This window comes from Urocitellus parryii, chromosome 12, assembly GCF_045843805.1.
Source record: "Urocitellus parryii isolate mUroPar1 chromosome 12, mUroPar1.hap1, whole genome shotgun sequence".
NCBI lineage: Eukaryota > Metazoa > Chordata > Mammalia > Rodentia > Sciuridae > Urocitellus > Urocitellus parryii.
In genome coordinates this window covers 88964172-88979578 of record NC_135542.1, presented here as the reverse complement: position 1 = coordinate 88979578, position 15407 = coordinate 88964172, and positions in this window count along the sequence as shown.

The window sequence follows — 15407 nt, the reverse complement described above, 5'->3', positions numbered from 1 at the left end:
CCAGCTGAGCTACCTCCCCAGCCAAAATATTTTCTTTTTTTTTTTTTTTTAGATGTTAATGGATCTTTATTTCATTCATTCATTTATATGTGGTGCTGAGAATCGAACCCAGCACCTCACACATGCTAGAAGAGCACTCTACCACTGAGCCACCAGCCCAGCCCCATAGGATTATAATGAGGATTAAATGAATAGATATTTGCAAAGTGGCTAGGATTATGCCTGGCACATAGTAAGCTAGATCTTTTTAAATAAGTAACTTAGACTTTCCATACCACCAGACCTATTTACTCTATGCTTGGCATTGATCATGGGGTCCATAGTCTTCTCCATTTGTTTTCCTTCTAATTTTTAATTTGAAATGTTTCATGCAAACAGGAATGTATATTGAGACTAACAAAGTCAATATTTATGTGCTTATCAGTCAAACTACTTTTTAAAATATTTGCATAGCAGATACATATAGATAGATATAGATAAGTAAATTATAAGAATTAAAAGTGAAATTAGCAATGAGGAGAAATTGTTCTTTTACTTAACTTGGAAAACAAGCAAAGCTTCCAAGTCTTGGGCAGGGTGGTCAGAGTAAAACACACAAAAGAAAACTTGGGGATTGGAGCCACAAAGAAAAACACAATAAGAGTGGAGGAAAGAGGACCCAAACCTCATGGCAGGCAGAATGTTCCACATCTCCACTGAAGGTAGGAATGGTGGAACACATTACGAACTCTACTCTCTTTGTTCAAATTAAAGTTGTTTGCTATACTGTGATGCCATATGACTTCTCTTGTTGCCTCAAACTTTCAGTCAACAACTGCCATTCATGCAAGAGAGTGTAGGAACCAAGATGGTACCTAGTAGGATGACAAGGTTTAGAAATGGAAGGGAGAACTCTACACGGGAAGAGAATTCCAGCCAAGGTTAAATAGAGAAATGTAAACCCCTTAGAGTTCTCAGAGGAACTGGGAGAAGGTTGTCATATTTCCTGGCACATGTGGATGAAGGTCCAAAACCATTTTATTTCAATCTTAAAGGGCAAAGAGGAGGCTTTTGCAGACATTCAGTGGCCAATAGTGAATTTATATCTTAAACACGTTTGCCAAAGTGGGAAGAAATGACAGAACTTGGCCTCCAATACAGGGCCCATTAGAAAACGTAAGATACTTTCATGTGTTCTCTTAAATCTCTGTCTACTGAATCTGTTCCTCTTAGTTCAGGCAACAGTGTCTAGCAAATGTGGGTTGGAATGCATTTATTATGTTCTAGATTATTCATACACAAATTGGCTGCCTTCCTCTTAGCACTTAAAAAAAGGAATATTCTTTCCATTACTCCTTTATGCAGTTATTAGGCTATATGTAGGACTTTCCTGGATTCCAAAGGAATTGAGATCAAAACTAAAATGATTTAATGCTCTCAGAGTTCACAGTCAGATCTGATGGGGATGAAGAGCTGGGAGAAAATAATGTTATGCCAACAAGTGCTACAGAAAACCAGAGAAATGGGATAGATCTTCACAAGTAGGAGAATCACAAAAAAAGGCTGGATCTTGAAGGACAGGTAGGTCTGAGTAGGGGAAAAGATGGTCCATATTGACTTGTTCCACTGTCTCCTTAGCATAAGCACATCATTAGCCCATGAGAGCCCCACTTCAAAGAAGCAAGAGCTCAGGATTGTCACTTGAGTTTGCCTAATGTTTAGCAGAACAAAGAATTTACTACCTCTGTGACTTTCCAAACATGGTTCGAACTCCTCCTCCTTTAGTGGTTTGAACAGGGACTATTAAACTTTACCTTCCACACTCTTTTCTTCTAATCAAACTTCCCAGGATCCTTAACCAACCACATAACTAAGAGACCACTGCCACAGACCTAGGAGATTCAAGCACTGTTCTCTAAAGGGAGAAACTGCCTCAGGGGATGTAGGTCTATCTTGGAGATCCCTGCTATGCCATCAGAACAGTCCAAGTCCTTGGATATACAATGCCCCGAGCATCTATAATAGAACTGTGACTGCAACCTGCAACCACCTGCCCAGCAAACCAAACCTTATCTACAATAAACCACCCAGGAAGCCAGCCTGCTGTAAATCAGACTGTGGGAGGCCAGATTGCTATCTCCAGTGACAACCCCAGAACTAAACAACAACTTCCATAGCAATCATCTCAAAATGGCCAGGATTTGATTAATAACCAAAAGCTTCCCTAATTTTTGTCTCCACTTCCAATTTAGAACCAACCAGAGAAAGTCAACTATACTCTCCTAATGAATTATATAGGATGCCTTGTTTCTCCTTAGCCAGGCTAGGCTTCCCCAGGCCAACAAGGCAGGCCTAATGCTTTCCCCATTTTCCATTTACAGTTCTTTCCCACTCCTCTTCCTGACTTTGAGTCTGCTAAAATGCAAGTCATGGTGGCTGACTCCTTATCTAGCAAGTTCAGAATAAATAGTTTTTGCTTTTCTCACTTGATTGGTCTTCAATTATTTCTACAATCCACTAATGTCACATCTCTAGGTTACAGGAGGCCCAAGGTGCCATCAGCATATAAAGGTTCCAGGGGAGGCTCAGTAATCAGAGACAAATAGGCATGAGGAAATTGGTGCTAATATGCACTCGAGGCCCACATACCTATAACCTGCCTTACTCCAGCCAACTCCTTGGCTACCTACCAACTAGTTCCTTCCTTCTTCCTCAGCCGCCACACACAGCCCACTCTTTGTGGATCTCCAGGGACAATATCTGTCTCTTCCATGTCTGCCTGTCAAGTACATTTTAACTTTATTATTTCCATGCAAATAGTGGAGAAAGCCAACCCTTGGCCATGCCCCATAGCTCATTCCCATGAGGAACACACAGCTCCCCTCTGAGTACCTGGAAGTCTTCCCATGCCATGTAGGGGTTTTCTGGTGCAGGTGAACCCAGGGTATTTGTTTTCCCTCTTCTGTCCCTCCATTACAAATGTGCTCACCTAGCCCTCTGGTAAATACTCTTCCTGGTCCCAGTAAGGAAGAGAGAAAATCATGCTGATCATCCTTCTGGTCATTGTCAATATTATCTAACCCCACCTCCTCTGGTGTTCCATAGAGCTGTCCCTGCAAGTCTACTAAGAGTTTAACTGGAACTTGATGGTCCTGCCTCTCTTAGGTTCCTAACCAGGAGCCACAAGCCCAGAAGTCCTAAAGCCCAGAAGTGCTGCTGGTAAAATGACAGCTCTTCTCCCCACTTCAGCATATCTTAAATTATTTCAACACAGACCACCTAAATAAAAACTCTTCCTAATCCACCATCACACCCCATGCCCCAGCAAGTTGTGTTGACTTAGTGAAATAAGTAAATGTGCATATTTGGACTTTAAAAGTTACTTGGGCATAGTGGCATGTGCCTGTATTTCCAACTACTCAAGAGACTGAGGCAAGAGAATGGCAAGTTCAAGGCCAGCCTGGACAACTTAGAAAGAGCCTGTCTCAAAATAAAAATCAAAAAAGGTAGAGGACTTGCCTAGCATGCATTAAACCCTGGCTTCAGGCCCCAGTACCAGGAGAAAAGAAGCTGAAAACAACCTTTTTATATTTCCAGGATCAAATACCCTCAGTGGTCCTGGGCCTGATGGGGAATGAGCTGCTTGTGCTTGGCCTGTCAGATCTGAGCTGTCCTGACTTGACATGAAGTGCCACTCACATTCTAATACCACTAAGAGAAACTATGTCTAGCCCATTTGTATCATACTTCTCGTTGAACTTGGGTGTATTGTTAATATCTGCATCACATGGTGTTTGAAGTACACAAATATTTATTATTTATAGTAGATGAAATAAATCTTCAACAATTCTAGATTTCTCCATAAAGCCCCTCTCCTAATCCCTGGTCCTCTCAGGAGACTAGTGTCCTTATTTGGCAGAACCCATCAATCCTCACCACCTCCACCAAGTCTTTTTAAGACTCTGTTATGATTTGGATGAATGCCTCCCAGAGGCCTGAGTGTTAAAGGCTTGGTCACCTGCTTATGTGCTAGTGAGAAGTGATGGAAACTTGAAGAGGCGGGGTTTAGTGGGAGGAAGTTAGGTCACTGGGGGTATGCCCTTGAAGAGTATAATGGGACCCCAGATCCTTCTCTCCCTTTTTCTTCCCAGATGCCATGAGGTATGCATTTATTATGTTCTAGATATTCTGCCTCACCACAGGACCAAAAGCAATGGGCCAATCAACCATAAACTGAAACCTCCAAAGCTGACCCAAAATAAACATTCTCTCCTTTAAAATTTGATTATCTCAGGTATTTGTTACAGTGACAGAAAGCTAACTAACACAGCCTTAGAACAGACCTTTCCTCACCTCTAACTCTCCAAAATGTGGCTATCTGGTGTATTTCTCAATTAGCAAGGGTCTCTCAGTCTCTTTGGAAAGGGTGTTAAAGGGAGTAAAATTGATGAGAACCATAGATATGGATTAATTCAATTTTGCCCATTTTAGAGATAAAGAAACAGTTCCAGAAAAAAAGAAAAGAAAGCCTAAGACCAGCATATATCCACAGACTTCAACCAAATTTCCCAAAATGGACTTTTATTATAATGAGAAGCAGAGCTCTTTGAGTTAAGAGTGTGAATGACAGGGTCAGGTGGGGTGGTACATGCCTATAATCTCAGTGACTTGGGAGGCTAAGGTAGGATGATCTCAAGTTCCAGGCCAGCCTTGGCAACTTAGTGAGACCCTCAGCAAATTAAAAACACCATGTCTCAAAAAATATAAAAGGTCTGAGGATGGAGCTCAGTAGCAAAACACCCCCTGGAGATTTGGTTCAATCTCCAGTACAAAAAAAAAAAAGAGTGTATGTGACAGGCTCAGGCCCCTCCTCCCAGGCAAACTGAACACTACCCCACAACTGTCCTTCCTTATGGAGGCTCCTCACCACTTCAGCTCCCAAAGCCTGACCCACAACAGGTTCCATGAATCATTATCATTACCATCATTATTATTTTTATTATGACAACCAAAGTAATAAGAGGGAGAGAGAGGGAAATACAGAATTCCCAGCAACAATAATAATTATTTGCCTCATACCTCAGAACCATTAACTACACCCCTGAGACCTAATAACACTGTCTACAATTTACAGAAGAGAAAAGGAAGGAAGGGAAAAGGGAGTGGCTCTGGCATTGAGTTAGCTGAGGGTCAACTTGTCAGAGGTAAGCTGAGAACACACAAAAGAGTTTGTTGCTCAGTCCAAGATTGAACCCGTAGATCAGTGTTTCAACAGAACCTATCTATGTGTCCTACACAATCCCTCAGCTCAGGCTTTCCAAACTCTTTGGACCATTACCCATGGTAAGAATTGAAGGCTATGGGAAATGACAACACCCAAGACGGTATTGACAATCCCTGTGGAGAAAGGCGAAACATTGACCCTTCACAATAAATCTTTCCCCAGTGATAGGACAATCCCTGGGAAGGAGATACTCATCAATTTTAAAATGGCAGTCCCTGGGAAAAGGACAAGCACTGATCCTTTCCCAATAAATTTTTTCCTAGTGTCAGTACAATAGACCCTGGAGGGAAAGAGATAAGCACTGAATGCTAGACCCTCCATCCTTGCCCAATAAAAACATTGCATAAAAACAAGTTTCAGCCGGGCACAGTGCCACATGCCTGTAATCCCAGCAGCTTTGGAGGCTGAGACAGGAGGATTGTGGGTTCAAAGCCAGCCTCAGCAATGGCAAGGCACTAAGTGACTCAGTGAGACACAGTCTCTGAATAAAATACAAAATAGGGCTTGGGATGTGGCTCAGTGGTTTAGTGCCCCTGAATTCAATCCCTGGTACTCCACATCCCCCAAAAAGAATTTCTTTAAATTCTCAAAATTTGTTTACTGTGTAAGGGTAAAATTTCTAAGCTGATTCTAAGCCACAAAGCCTGAGTTAAAGTGTAAAAGACTGGGCATTGTAAAGTTTCCAAGCTGCAGGGCCTGAGTTAAAAAGTGAAGGACCAGGTATTGTTAAAATCCTCTGTTAGGACAATACCCGAACTGCCCAGTAAATATTCCCACTGACTCCCTGGTTGTCTAATAACCTGGGACTCTGTGTAGTTTGTCACGTAGTCCTTTATGCCCTAAAACCAATCAGTTCTAATGTGTACCCCGCTTAAAAGTGACCAATCACCCCCATCCAATCTGTTCCCACCAATGAATGTACTAATCATGTCTCAGAGTTGTTGTTCAATTTTCCCATGCCTCATAATGATTTGTTCTGATGTATGCAAAGCCCCCGCCCTCCCCAAAAAGTGTACTTAAGCACTGCTTGACCTCTGCTCAAGGCTCTGGGCTGCTCTCGATTTTTGAGCAAGCCTGCCTGGGGCCTCAGCGCGCTGAATTGGATCCTCAATAAACTCCCTCCTGCTTATTGCATGAAGCCAGTCTCTTGTGGTCTCTTCCTCCAACGTTTCGCCGGACCCTTACAACTGAATGCCCAAACTTGAAACATTCTGTTAAAGAGATTAAGTCATCTGTCAGTGTAATCTATAAAAACCCAAACCCCTTCTGTAATTGGTGGGCTATTTTCTTTTTCTTTTTTTTAATATTTATTTTTTAGTTTTCGGTGGACACAACACCTTTGTTTGTATGTGGTGCTAAGGATCGAACCCGGGCTGCATGCATGCCAGGCAAGTGCGATACTGCTTAAGTCACATCCCCAGCCCTGGTGGGCTATTTCCTACCCAGAAAGTGAGCCTAACTCTACTGCTGAATAAAAGGCATGACTGATCCATGAACTCGGTTCCCATCCCAGTTATTTGTCCATTTATTATGGTGCCAAAACTGTTTTGGTTATTTTTGCTTACAAGAGTTAATTATTTTACACACCTTTCACACACATACATACACATACACATCTGAGATAAAAGTTTTCACAAAACAATCCTTTTATCCTTACCAGCATAATATACTATTTCAATATTTTCTGTTTCATTCTAGTCTATTCTAGTTTGTTTTTTTTAAAGTACTAGTTACAGGCTGGGGCTGTAGCTCAGTGGTAGAGCACTTGCCTAGTACATGTGAGGCACTGGGTTTGATTTTCAACACCACATAAAAATAAATAAAATATTGGGGCTGGGGATGTGGCTCAAGCGGTAGCGCGCTTGCCTGGCATATGTGCGGCCCGGGTTCGATCCTCAGCACCACATACAAAGATGTTGTGTCCACCGAAAACTAAAAAAATAAATAAATATTGAAATTCTCTCTCTCTCTCTCTCTCTCTCTCTCTCTCTCTCTCTCTTCCTCTCAAAAAAAATTAATTAAATAAAGGTATTGTGTCCATCTACTACTAAAAATATTTTTTAAAAATAAACAAAGTACTAGTTATGATCACATAAATTTACTTCAATGCACATTAATGAGTTATGACTTACAGTTGAAAAAAATACATCTTCAGAGTCAGGCATGGTGCACATACCTATAATTCCAGCAACTCAGAAGGCTGAGGCAGGAGGATCACAGGTTCAAGGCCAGCCTCAGAAATTTAGCAAGATGGCTGGCAAGAGCCACTGACACAATTTTAGACCAGTAAGTTTCTTAGGAGCCAGGGAGCATGTATGGGTTTGGGAGTCATCAGATCTCATTTGAGTCCCTTTTCTACTGTTCTAACTCTGTGACTTTAGACAATTTATTTGTCTAAAAAACTACTTTCTCCTGACAATGTTGAATTTCACTTGAGCCCAATGGTTTTGGAAAACAATAAAGGTTAGAAATTCCTTTGTGTCCCAGAAAAACAGCCTACTGATAGGAACCATATTTTCCTATGTGACCTAGAGAAGACCCACAGATGCCTCCCTTGATAACTAGGACTAGGCCAGACATAGTCCCTACAAATTCCCATTCTTTGCCTTAAAATGACAAGCTGAACCGCTTGTCCTCATTGATCAATCAGAATAAGGGGCTTGTAAACCATATTTTGGGTTGAGATTTTCTTCTCTCTCCAGGCCCTGAACTTGGTCTACTCCTAGCCTGAGCCAGCATACAACCCTCCTTTTAGATCCCTCCCAGACAAAGCTGGCCACAGAGTAAAATCTCCTGTCTCCTCTCTGCTGATCATGCCATCCTTTCATCCCACTTCCCCACACTTGGTTCTTTCTTGCTTTGTTTACTCATCTACAACTGGAAAACTCTTGCCCAGCTTTTGAGGCTTGCAAATCTAATGATGACAGGGTGCTCTCTATTGCAATAGCATCCTTCCTTAGGGCAATAGTCCTCCTTCCTATTGCAACAATATTTTGAATTAAAATATCTTCTTACTAAACCTGGATTTGTTTTTATTTGACACTTCCCTGTCAAAAGGATAAAAGTAACACCCACCACCCTGCAGAAAAGGTTAGAGATTCCACCCATATCACCTAGAATATCTATCACCCAGTATGTGCTCAATTAACAGATGCTACTGTTATCATTATTCAAGGCAACATCCCAGAAAAGAAAAATGAGCTCTACTCAGCTCTCAGCATAGGTCCAGCCCCAGGCCCCACTCTTCAACAAGAAGCATTACCTCGATGTGATAGTATTAATAGAGGAAAGTGATCACATGGGACATTTCAAAAGCCACATGCTTGCCCATCTACCTAATCCCCTTGGAACTAGACCACCAGTTTCTCCAAGGAAGCTTTGTTCTCTGCCCACCAGAGTTATTACCAGGTGAGAATAAGAAAAAGAGCTGATTTGGGTGGAACCCTCTCAAGTATTGTTGGGTTTGTCATATGTGAATCATAGAATTTCCCACAAGGAGAACTCTGTTGCTCTTTCCGGTGAGCATTGGCTCATATATTCAATGATTTGACTCATAATAATAATCCTCTGTGTTAAAAGAGATTTTCTTCTAAGAATCCAAAAATACTATTTATACCTCCCTGAAACTGGCTAGGGGTTATAGATTTGGGTCTCATATTAGAAACGGAGGGGCTGGGGATGTGGCTCAAGCGGTAGCGCGCTCGCCTGGCATGCGTGCGGCCCGGGTTCGATCCTCAGCACCTCATACAAACAAAGATGTTGTGTCCACCAAAAACTAAAAAATAAATATTAAAAAAATTCTCTCTCTCTCTCTCTCTCTCTCTCTCTCTCTCTCTCTCTCTCTCTCTCTCTCTCTAAAAAGAAAGAAAGAAAGAAAGAAACTGAGACCCAAAAGAGGAAAAGTCTCAATTAGAGTCATAAGGCTGGAGGGTCAAACATGGTTGGGAACAACTTCTAGGCAGGTCCCAACCAGGTAATCCCCACCCTCCACCCCTCTCTTCCCTCTGTGACTCTGGTTAAAGTTATTTCTCCACAAGGGGCTTGATTTTTCTCTGTCAACAGCCCTTGGGCTAGTTACTCAGTATCACCCCAAATACAAAGAGTTCAGCCAACATCCCCTAGTGAGGTCTGTGTTATACTGAAACCAGTGCTAAGGAGAATGCAAAGAACAGCACCCTGGACAGTCTCCAGAGGCTCACCATCTAGGGGGATGAAAATAAAGAAAAGAATAATAGGCTTACTGAAGAGGTGCCAGGCCTGGGTTACCATTTTTTTTTATGGGGGCACATAGAGTTTGAGGGGAAAAATTGAGAATATATTTTTCAGGCTGCCTAGTCCCCATCATTCTCCACACACAGGTCTTACACCAAGTCAACTTCACCTGCCCATGCTCCCCCCAGGGCAAAAGGTGGGTGAGTTTGAGACCCCTGTTTTCTGAAAGGATAATAAGATCACAATGGGAGGGGTCAGATAACACAATACTGCGGGAGCCCACAGGGGCAGGACCTCCTTGTGTGGCTTTTGAGCCAAGGCTTAAGGAGGATCCCACAGGAGAAGGGAGTTGGGGCAGGGCTGGGGATACACAGGAGCCCAGAGGCTTGAAAAGGGATGAAGATACATTTAAGGGACTATAAGTGGCTGGACATGGGTGGCACATGGTAAGGAAGATCTGGAGAGCTAGTGTGAACAGGCAGGTTATGGGCAGATCCTGATGGGCCTGGAGATCCATCCTAAGAAGGCAGAACTTTCCTCTGGAAAGCTGGTGGGGGACTTTGAGTGGACAATGGATTTGGGGGAACTATCAATAACATCATATTTACAGTTTAGAAAACTAATGAAGGTTTGGAGCACAGATAATCATAAGATTCAACAAAGGTAGTTTTAATAGTCTTGGAGGGATAAGGGTGCTGAACCCAGGGAATGGCTAATGTCATTCAGGTCCCACTCCAGGAAGAGTGAGTTGGTTGCTGAGGTCCATCTGGACACAGAAAGCAACCAGAAGAGTGCCTTCTCAGAGCCTAGAAATGGGAAGATAAAGAGCTGGTTCTGGCATCCTGAGTAAAGAAGTAGAACTCCCATTTTCTTAGTCACTGAAGATGCCCATGGAGCGTGCGTGCGTGTGTGTGTGTGTGTGTGTGTGTGTGTGTATGTGTGTGTGTTTTCCTTCTTTTATTTTATTATTTTTTTTTTGGGGGGGGTGATGCTGGGACTGAACCGAGGGCCTTATGAATGCTAGGCAGCACTCTACCAACTGAGCTATATCCCCAGCCCCTCCTTTTTTTTAATATTTATTTTTTAGTTTTAGTTGGACACAATACCTTTATTTATTTATTTTTATGTGGTGCTGAGGATTGAACCCAGGGCCTCACACTTACTAGGCAAGCGCTGTACTGTGAGCCACAACCCCAGCCCATGTGTGTTGTGTGTGTGTGTGTGTGTGTGTGTGTTGTGTTGTGTTTTCCAATTGTATTCTTCACCTAAGGAACATACTTGGCTAATACAAATCTCAGTCCATAAGCTTCCATATAATTTTATTTTTCTAAGTCTATGAAATTTCTAAATTTGAGCTACCGTCTGCCAGGTAATCTCAATCAATTTAGAAGCCTGCACCAGAGCTACATCTCAGTGACAAGATACTTGGTGGGAGGGTAAGTCATATCACCTGCCCACACTGGCTTCTCCAAGGGAAAAGCTCATGCCAGCCACCACAGGATCTGTCCAAGTCTAGCCCTCTGGGCTCTGTGCTTGCTTCAGCTGCCTGGAGATCATTAGGCAGCTCCCCTTCCGGGCCATAGGACGGAGTGCTCCCAGGCTATCTGAGGCCTGTCTGGTTTCAGGTTGCTCTGGGGCAGCTCCGAGGCACACTGAGCCTTGGAGAACCCCTGGGGCTGCCCAAGACCCTCTCTGATCATAAACAACTAATAATAAAAATAAAAATAAATAATAAAAAATAAAAAAATAAAATAAACCTAAGCCATTGACATTACCCCTCTGGAGTCTGAGCCTTCCCTGGGACTGCACTGTGGGAAGCCACCCTGAATGAACACACCTTTAAGTCCTGACGCAGGGGGCTCTGACCAATTACTACATTTTGTAGTGACTTAGACGTTGTCTCAGCTCAAAAAACAAGGCATGGCTCCAGGTGCAGACGTCCCTGCTGGGGTTGAGTTATACTCACCTGTTCCCTTGGAATCCTACTCCTTCTGCTTTTTTTTGGATAGAATGTTCAAAAAAACAGCATCCCCCCAAATAAAAGCCCACTTCTGAACATGTTTGCCCTCTCTTTCGCCGACCTCTCATGACTTTCTCTTGTTCTCCTTTTTGGGGAGCTTGAGGCCGGGAGCCAGGGAAAGCCCTCCTGAAGCTTGTGTAAAGGTATTTTGTGTCTGAGTTTTAATTTGCAACACCCCAAATTCACATAAGCTGCCCCAGAGCAACCTGAAACCAGACAGGCCTCAGATAACATAAGTTCAGCCACCCACGCTGGTCAGGCGCACTTGTTCAAACCTTAACATTTGTATTTTAATTCCAGTCCTCTTCTACTTAACCTTAACCACTGACTACATGCTATGTTGCCCTTTATTTTTGCATAATGATATGCAAACACTTATAAGTATAAAAGCAAAGTATCCAAGCATATATATTTTATTACTGCAATGTTTTTTAAAAAACAACACATAGGGGTTTGGGGTTGTGGCTCAGAGGTAGAGCACTCGCCTAGCACGTACAAAGGCCCTGGGTTCGATCCTCAGCACCACATAAAAATAAATAAACAAAATAAAGGTATTATGTCCAAATATAACTAAAAAATAAAATATTAAAAAAACAACACAGGAAAAAAGATTGGAAAGACATAAATCCATATAAATAAATCAATACCATATACCATATAGATGGACATGGAAAAACAATCAGAAAAATCATGGAGCTGCCATATGAACCCTAGACTGCTTATCTTCAGATGATAGGGAAGAAATAAACATTTATCATTTATAAACAAAAGAAAGGAAGGAAGGAAAAGGAAAGGAAGGAAGGATCAAAATACTGTTGGGTGTAGTGGTACACACCTATAATCCCAGCTACCCAGGAGGCTGAGGCAGGAAGATCACAAGTTATAAGCCCAGTCCATAAAGCTTAGCAAATAAAAATTCAAAATAAAATTTAAAAGAGCCAGAAATTCAGCTCAGTGGTAGAGCACTTACCTAGCATAAATAAAACCCTGGATTCATAGTAGGCCGGGCGTAGTGGCATATGCCTGTAATCCCAATTGCTTGGGAAGCTGACAGGGTAGAAGGTGCTAAGAAAATACATGAGAGAGAAGCATACATGAAGGAAGGGAGCCAATCAGAAAAGACTTCTCTGATACCAGGATTGCAAGTTCAAAGCCAGCCTCAGAAATTTAGCAAGTCCCTAAGCAAGTTAGCAAGACCCTGTCTCAAAATAAAAAAATAAAAAGGGCTGGAATGTCACTCATTGGTTAAATGTCCCTGAGTTTAATCCCTGGTCCAAAACACAAAAACAAAAACAGGGGCTGGGGCTATAGCTCAGTGGCAAAGTGCTTGCATTGCATGTGTGAAGCACTGGGTTCGATCGTCAGCACCACATAAAAATAAATAAAGACATTGAGAGTCCATCTAGAACTAAAAACAATATTAAAAAAAAAAAAAACATGGCCCAGCACAATGGCAGATGCCTATAATCCCACCAGCTCAGGAGGCTGAGGCAGGAGGATTGAGAGGTCAAAGCCAGTCTCAGCAAAAGTGAGGCACTAAGCAACTCAGTGAGACCCTGTCTCTAAATAAAATACAAAGAATTAACTGAAAGAGTTAACTGTTATCATTGTGTTATGTCCCTCCTACACCTGGCAATGAATGCCTTGTGTGTATCTTGAAGTCAGACTAAAAATAAATAAATGACTGGGTACAGTGGCATATGCCTGTCATCCCAGAAGCTCTCGGGAGGCTGAGGCAGGAGGATAGAGAATTAAAAGCCAGCCTCATCAAGTGAGACGCTAAGGCTGGGATATACCTCAGTTGGTAGAGTGCTTGCCTCACATGCACAAGGCCCTGGATTCAATCCCCAGGACCACACACACACAAAAAAAATAGGGCTGGGGATATAGCTCAGTGGTTGAGTGCCCCTGAGTTTAATCCCCAGTGCCCACCCCCCCAAAAAAAACCTGAATTCAATGTCCAGCACTGCAAAAAAAGTAAAATAGTAGGGTAGTATGGATTTTTACACTTTTATCTATTTATTGTTGCTTTTCTCTGGTTTCCAATTATTTTTAGTAACTTGATTAATTACTTTTTAATGAAATTAATTAGTTTATTCAGTCATTAAACAAATTTTTACTAAAGAGTTAGTATTTGCCAGACACTAAGCAAAGAAATTGGAAACAGCAGTGAAAAACACACATGGTCCCTGTCCTCTTTGAGTGTTTAATCTATCAAAGAAAAATCCGGGACAAGTAATGAGCTGTAGTGACAGGCACTGTCACAGTACAAGGTGCTAAGAAAATACATGACAGAGAAGCATACATGATGGAAGGGAGCCAATCAGAAAAGACTTCTCTGTACCATAAAGCAAGTTTCAACAAATCAAAAGACCAAAATTATACAGAGTATGTTTGCTGACCATAATCAAATCACAAAAAAAATTACCTAAAAATTACCCATCTGTTTGGAAATTAAAAAATACTTTTCTAAATAACCTATGAATCGAAGAATTTGTGATGGAAATTAGAAAATGTTTGAAAAAAATACTACACATTGAAATGTGGCAATAGCTAAAGCAGTATTAAGAGACATTTATAGAATCAGAATGTATATACTAAAAAGGTAAAAGACTGAATAAAATAAATAAATACAATTTTTAACATCTTAAGAATACATTAATGTCTTGGAGTTCACAAACATCTTTTTTAACAAAATGCAAAAAGAATGACCAATGAAGGGGAAAATTACAACTAGGACTACACTTATATTAAGATTTCTTTCATCAATTCATGTTATTTAAAAAGTGAAAAGGCAAGTCACACAATAGAAAAGATATTTGTGACACTTTCAACTGACAAAGAGCTCATTATAAGACTATATAAATATATTCTACAGGCCAAATAAAAGATGACTCAATTGGAAGATATGCAAAAACTTAAGCATGGCAAATTATAGCAGCCCAAGCAAATAATAATAATGAAAACTTTAGGGTGGTAAATAGTAGGCTAGAGAGATGTTCATAGATTCAAGAGACTTTTATGTGGTATGATATATCATAAAACATTTGCTTTATTTATTTTTATAAAATAAACATAAAATAACCATTGTAAGTTTCAAGTGTATTTTAATACTTTAGGCTTCTAAAAGGTTGAATACCTTGTTCCGCAGAAAATATTGTCCTTTGGGTGAGGGTTGTATTTTCCACAGCAAGGCTTCCTAATCTACCAAGGAGTATCATAATTTGAAAATGATAACTTAAGAAATGCTCATTGATCCATAAATGTTCATCCAGAACTCTTCAACCAGACTTGGCTATAGCTAGTTCTTTGGCTGTCACCCACTACTAACCTGAGGATTAGAAAATGTGGCAGCAATGAGCAAAATTCACTCCTCCCCTCATCCCAGCTCTTCAGGTCCGCATTTGTCCCACCCACATCCTAAATATAATAAGGAAGAGCCCTGATCCATCTAGAGCCATGGTCTCTGCTGGAGTGACTGGGAGTGTATCTGCCACTGTTGGGCCTCCCCCAAAGACCTGAGTTCAGTGGAGATCAGAAGTGCAGAAGAGATCAGAAAGAAATCAAGACTACATAACTAAGCACCCCAGATCCTAAAAGAACTCAGACTTGCTTCCAGTGAGTCAGTCAAGGCTAGAGCCAGATAATCCTGAAACCTCATTATCTATTCTCAGAGCACCAGAATAATAACACAATCAGGTATCTGAGCTTCCTAATATGAGATTAAACTCTGCTTTCACCATGCTTCCCATTGATGTCCAAAGCCAACTAGAAGTCAGGAATCACTTTTCATAAAAACTAAAGAGCCATTTATTTGGGGGCTGGGGAGATAGCTCAGTGGTAAAGTGCCTCCTAGCATGCATGAGGCCCTGAGTTCAATCCCCATCACCATATAAAAAATAAACAACAATA